The following is a 6,081-nucleotide window of genomic DNA, read 5'->3' on the forward strand; positions in this document are numbered from 1 at the left end:
AGAACTGATCAGCATTGTAAAGCACTCCGATATGTGTTTCCTCTCCTATTATATGGTTATTACTTTATAGTTAGTGGTTGCAGTTTAAAGATGTTTGATGTACTAATTCTGGATCTTTGCCGGATAGTATGATACATCTTTCAAATTTGCAATATGAAGAGCAGCAGTTTCATTTTTCTTCTCCCTTTCAATAGTACTTATTTTTACTATCAATTTATGGGCCAGCTATGGTAGACTTTTCAATATAGAAGCAATGTCTAATATCTCCAATTCTTTTTTCTCGATGAAAACCCATTGAATTCTTAGCAAATCAGATACTATCCCATTTATGCCTTCAATCTTTTTTGCCTAAAAAAAATCTCACTTCAATTCACTGTATCTTCAATCTTTTTTGCCGTAAAAAAAATCTCTTCAGTTCTTTCTTCGCTAAAAACCATCAATATATATCCGTCATTGGTTAAAAATATCTTCAATGAGTTTTGGCAAGCTGTAAAAATTTCAAGAAATTAAAGTAGCGCTATCCTACTAAGTAGAGGTAGTCTCCGATACTCTTGAAACTTTGATCCAAAAATGATCAGCATTGTAAAGCACTCTGATATGTGCTTCCTCTCCTATTTCGGGGTTATTACTTTATGGTTAGTGGTTGTAGTTTAAAGATGTTTGATGTAATAATTTTGGATCTTCACTGTTAATGTGATATATGTATTACATCTTTCAAATTTGAAATATAAAGAGCTGCAGTTTCATTCTTCTTCTCGCTGTCAATGGTACTTGTTTTTAATATCAATTGATGGGCCAGCTATGGTAGATATTTGAATATAGAAGCAATGTCTAATATCTCCAATTCTTTTTTCTCGATGAAAACCCACAGAATTCTCAGCAAATCAGATACTATCCCATTTATGTCCTCAATCTTTTTTGCCTTAAAAAAAATATCTCTTCAGTCCGCTGTATCTTCAATCTTTTGTGCTATAAAAAAAATCTCTTCAGTTCTTTCTTCGCTAAAAACTATCAATATCTATCCATTTTTGGTTAAAAATCTCTTCAACGAGTTCTGGTATGCTATAAAAATTTCAAGAAATTAAGTAGCACTGTCCTACTAAGTAGAGGTAGTCTGCGATAGTCTTGAAACTTTGATCTAGAACTGATCAACATCGTAAAGCACTCCGGTATGTGCTTCCTCTCCTATTATGTGGTTGTTATTTTACTGTTGGTGGTTGTAGTTTAAAGATGTCTAATGTAATGATGTTTGTTGTTTAGTGTGATATATGTATTACATCTTTAAAATTTGCAATATAAAGAGTTGTAGTTTCGTTCTTCTCCCTTTCAATTGTACTTGTTTTTACTATCAATTGATAGGTCTGTTGCGGTAGACTTTTCAATATAGAAGCAATGTCTAATATCTCCAATTCTTCTTTCTCGATGAAAACCCACTGAATTGTCAACTAATTAGATACTATCCCCTTTATGTATTCAATCTTTATTGCCTCAAAAAAAAATCTCTCTTTAGTTCATTGTATCTTCAATCTTTTTTACCCTAAAAAAAATCTCTTCAGTTCTTTCTTCTCTAAAAACCATCAATATCTAGTCGTTTTAGTTAAAAATCTCTTCAATGAGTTTTGGCATGCTGTAAAAATTTCAAGAAATTAAAGTAGCGCTATCCTACTAAGTAGAGGTAGTCTCCGATACTGTTGAAACTTTGATTCAAAACTGATCTGCATCGTAAAGCACTATGATATGTGCTTTCTCTCCTATTATGGGGTTATTACTATACGATTATTGGTTGTGGTTTAAATATGTTCTATTGTTCAATTTTTTTAGTATAGTGATTTGTCTGATGCAATAATTCTGGATCGTCGTTGTTTAGTGTGATATATGTATTACATCGTTCCAATTTGCCTTATAAGAGCTGCAGTTTCATTTTTCTTCTCCCTTTCAATAATACTTGTTTCTACTATCAATTTAGTTCCAAAGTTAACAACAAAAATTTGCATGTGTTTATCTGAGAGGATATAGAAGTTGCGGGCATTTATTAGTTGTGATGTGATTGATGGCACGTCAATTTGTTGCTTTTGCTGTGAGGGTTAATTAATTATTTATTTATTTATTTTAGGTTGGATCAGGAGTGTAAAGAATAATCACATATCCAAACACACCAAAATATTTTTTGTCTTTTTTCCCTAAAGAATAATCACACTAAGTAATTTGTTTGGACAATAGCATTTTGCAGTGTTTTAAAACCTAACCCGAACCACCCAATTGGATCGGAAAAACCATCAATCAGGCTATTTTTCGGGCTAGTTTAACCCTCAAAACCAAAAGTGCCATAAAACCATTTTCTTTCAGGATGTTGCTGCAGTATGTTTAGATGTCAAAACAGAGGTGTGGAAAGTTAAGGGAAAAGACATTCAAGCATTTGTGGCCACAAATGGTAGGGGAAGTGTGTTGGCTGGGCACGTGGAAAGGGCTTTTGTGACTTGTAACCTGAAGAGCTATTGGGCGTTGAAGGGGACTCCATGTGCGCACGTGAAATGTGGAGGGGGCGAAATTAAGCAACTGGCAAAGTGAGGGTTTGTACACGAAAGTACAGGAGGGAAAGAAGGCGCGAAAAACCGGAGCAGGAGGAATAGCAGAAGATAGGGATTTGTTATGGAGCTGGCGGCCGAAATAGATGATTCGGATATGCAGTGGGATAGCGAAGGAGAAAGCGAAAATGTAGTATCGCTGATGCATGAGAGTGGAACACCTTCGAATTATAAAAGTTGCAGCAGTGAAAGGAAGGGCATTCGTCGGACGGCAGAAACAATGGTAAGCCACTCAACTCATTCCGTGAAGAATATGGTGGATTGGCTCTCGGATGAGCAGCGGCAGGCTGTCAGAGACTTTGGATTCGCTCCAATTTTGAATGTGAAGGGAGTAGAGGTTGACGAAGAGATGTTGAACTGGCTGGTGGATAACTTTGATGTAGATCGGAGGACACTGAACGTTTATGGGTACTGTCTACAGGTGACAGCCGAGGATGTGGAATGTGTACTTGGCTTGAGCAGCCGTGGGAAAGATATTGAAAGCGAAAAGCGAAGGCAAGAGATGGATACAGAGTTGGAAAGAGAATTGAATATCAGAATAAATAGCAGTGAAATTGTAGTGGAGGAATTGAGGCACAGTATATGTAGTTTGCATAACGAAGGCTTAGAATTCAAAGTGAAGTTCGTACTGTTTGTTGTTGGTAGGTTGTTAGCACCAAGTTTGGATGACACAGTGAGTCGGGATCTGGTGGCTGTAGTGGCTACAGAGGAGAATATGGAAAATTTGAACTGGTCGAAATTCATACTAGACAATTTGGTGAAGAGCATCCGTGATAGAGACGGCAACAGAATAGCGGGATGTGCACTTTTCTTGATGGTATAAGAAATACGCACCATTTTGTATTAGAGACAGGAATTGCTGGAATAATGAAATTAAAGTTTGATATAAAGGACCTGTAAATGATGGTAGGCGTGTTTGTCCATGCAGATTTACTATCTGGAACGATTCTATATCGAGGGTGAGGACGAGTTTCGCAAGTTCCAGCCGAGAGGGCCGAGGCTAAGGTTTTGGGGAAGGTACGAGATTAATGAAAGCGTGCGAATATTGAGGAGGAATCACATATTTGAGGGGGAACAGGTAATGTAAAATCCTTTCATGTGAATTGTTATTGAAATTGCAAGCTGCATTTTGTGACGTTACTAGTAGTACAAAACTGAAGGCTTGTAGTGACAGGGCAATGTGCAGTTTTACAATAACATAAGCTGTAGAGAAGACATTGATAGAAGACTGATTGAAATTGAATGTGGTAATAAAGATGTGAAGGATGGTATTGCTAGAATGGAAGCAATGATTGAATGTCGTTTTGAAAGGCTGAGGAGCATGTATGAAAGTGGAAGGGTGTGCAAAACAAACCGGTCACTTAGTGTGGAGGGTGGGCAGAAGGACGATTGGCGTGGTAATGTTAAAAGAGGGAGTGAGTTACATAAAATTAGTCCTACAACGCCAGATGTTAGGTCCAAAAGCAGGAGTGAAAATGATAGAGTAACTACGAATAGTACTGTAATGGGTGAAAAGAGTGCATCAAAAATTACAAAGTGGAGGAGTAGAAAGAGACTAAGGATGGACAATATGGAGAAGCCTGTGTGGGAAGACAAACAAAACAGAAGGCAAGGTAAAAGAATAAAGGTATGCATCGGTTTGTGCCAAGGTATTTCGTAGCATTAGAAAAGTAAAGTATAAATTGTAGTTTTATGTACAGATGGATAGCAGTGGGATGAACGAGCCTCAAACGAAGATGGTTGCTTTATTGGCAAAGGTGAGTATTCCAACGTTCCAGAATTACTAAAGTATGGAAAAATATAGACAATGAAAGATGACATATTTTTGTGGTAGCAGGAAACGAGGCTGGCATCTATCGGCGAAAAATTGAGTGAGGGACGAGCAAAAATACTGAAGTTCTTGTTTGACACTCAGCTATCGCAAGGGTATGTACTGGATCATGGATTTGTTAAATCAACAGTTCTATTTTGTTTTATCCTTTATTTGAAATTGCAATGGCAAAGGGGACAGAAAAGTATTTGCAATTATAAGGTTGACTAAATATGTAGTATGATTATCCCCATAGGGGAGAGGGCATAGCAACGAAAATGTTGGAAGCAGTTAAAATTGGTTTACAAGTGAGCATAAAACTTACAATTTGTGTGCTGTCAATCATGCCTGCTTATATAAAAAGCAAGGGTAGGTAACATGCTTGCATATAGAAAAAAAGGTGAGTATTCAAGAAGTTTGAGAATGGAACTACAATGATAACTCAATGACCCTTATGGTTAGTACATAACCGCCTTAGGCTAACTCAATGACCCTAAGGACTGATTGAGTCATTGAAACCGTGATTGCTGGTTGTATTAGTGAGGAAGAGCGAACCTACTCTGGCCGTTTTAACTCTCATCATTGAAAATGATGATATCAAGTTTGTAGATTATGAAACCGTAATACACATAGGGAAAAGATTAATGTACCCTGTTGTAATGACAGGGAAGTACTGGTGTCAATTAAGGGGCAGACAGCAAGCCGGGATGCAATGGGGTCCTTGCTTCCTGAAAAACCCATGGCATGCGATGTGAGTAAATCGAGGGATTGAAATTGGGTGGTGTTATGTGGACTGTTTCATGGAGGACGAAGTGATGTGACTTGAGTTTGGTGCAGATAATAAATTGCTATTGTGCGATGAAAACAGCAAGGCAGCAAAGGCGTGCTGTAGATCAGTCTATTCGATGGTGGTTCATGCCAACTTGGTTTCAGGTACAAGTGTTCGGCCAAAGTTGGGGGGTGTGAGTACGTACATTCATATTAAAATGTCATATTTTACTGTCGTGTTGTAGCAAGAGATTTTGGAGTTCAACAAATCAGCAGACGAGCTCTACTGTACGTATCTACAGGAATGTAAAGTAGGAGATAATATAAAAAAGTGTGAGAAGGTACGAGAAGCTGCCCTGTTATGTAGCATAATGGAATAGATACAGATTCCCATGATGATGACCAACTAACCGCTGCTATGCTTCAGATATTCGTGCCAATGTGGCACAATGAGCATTGGTATATGTGTGTGGTGGACATGGCAAGCGAAGAAGTATTAATTTATGATTCAATGAGAGGACACGAGCAAACGGATATGAATAGGCGCAGCTCCGTGGAGACAATGGTAAACTAAGTTGGTTTGTCAAACATTTCATGAACACGACCATCACCTTTACAATTGGTGGCAGTAAACTTAAAATCGCATATGTTTTTCTTGTATGGCCCTCAGATTGAAAGGTTGGAAGCAGCGCTGACTTATGGTTTGGAGGGGCAGTATTCGTCATGCCTTTGGCTGTACAAAATAAAAGCTGCAGCCACATGTCCACAGCAACGGAATGCGTAAGTTGCACGTGCATAGGTTTGGAAGTTTTTTCCATGGTTCAGCAACGGTTGTGTCTAAATTTGTGGTTATGGTTTGTAATGCAGGTGGGATTGTGGGTTATTCATGCTGAAGTACATGGATATGTTATCAAGTGG

This window comes from Coffea arabica, chromosome 9e (genome assembly GCF_036785885.1).
Source record: "Coffea arabica cultivar ET-39 chromosome 9e, Coffea Arabica ET-39 HiFi, whole genome shotgun sequence".
Classification (NCBI taxonomy): domain Eukaryota; kingdom Viridiplantae; phylum Streptophyta; class Magnoliopsida; order Gentianales; family Rubiaceae; genus Coffea; species Coffea arabica.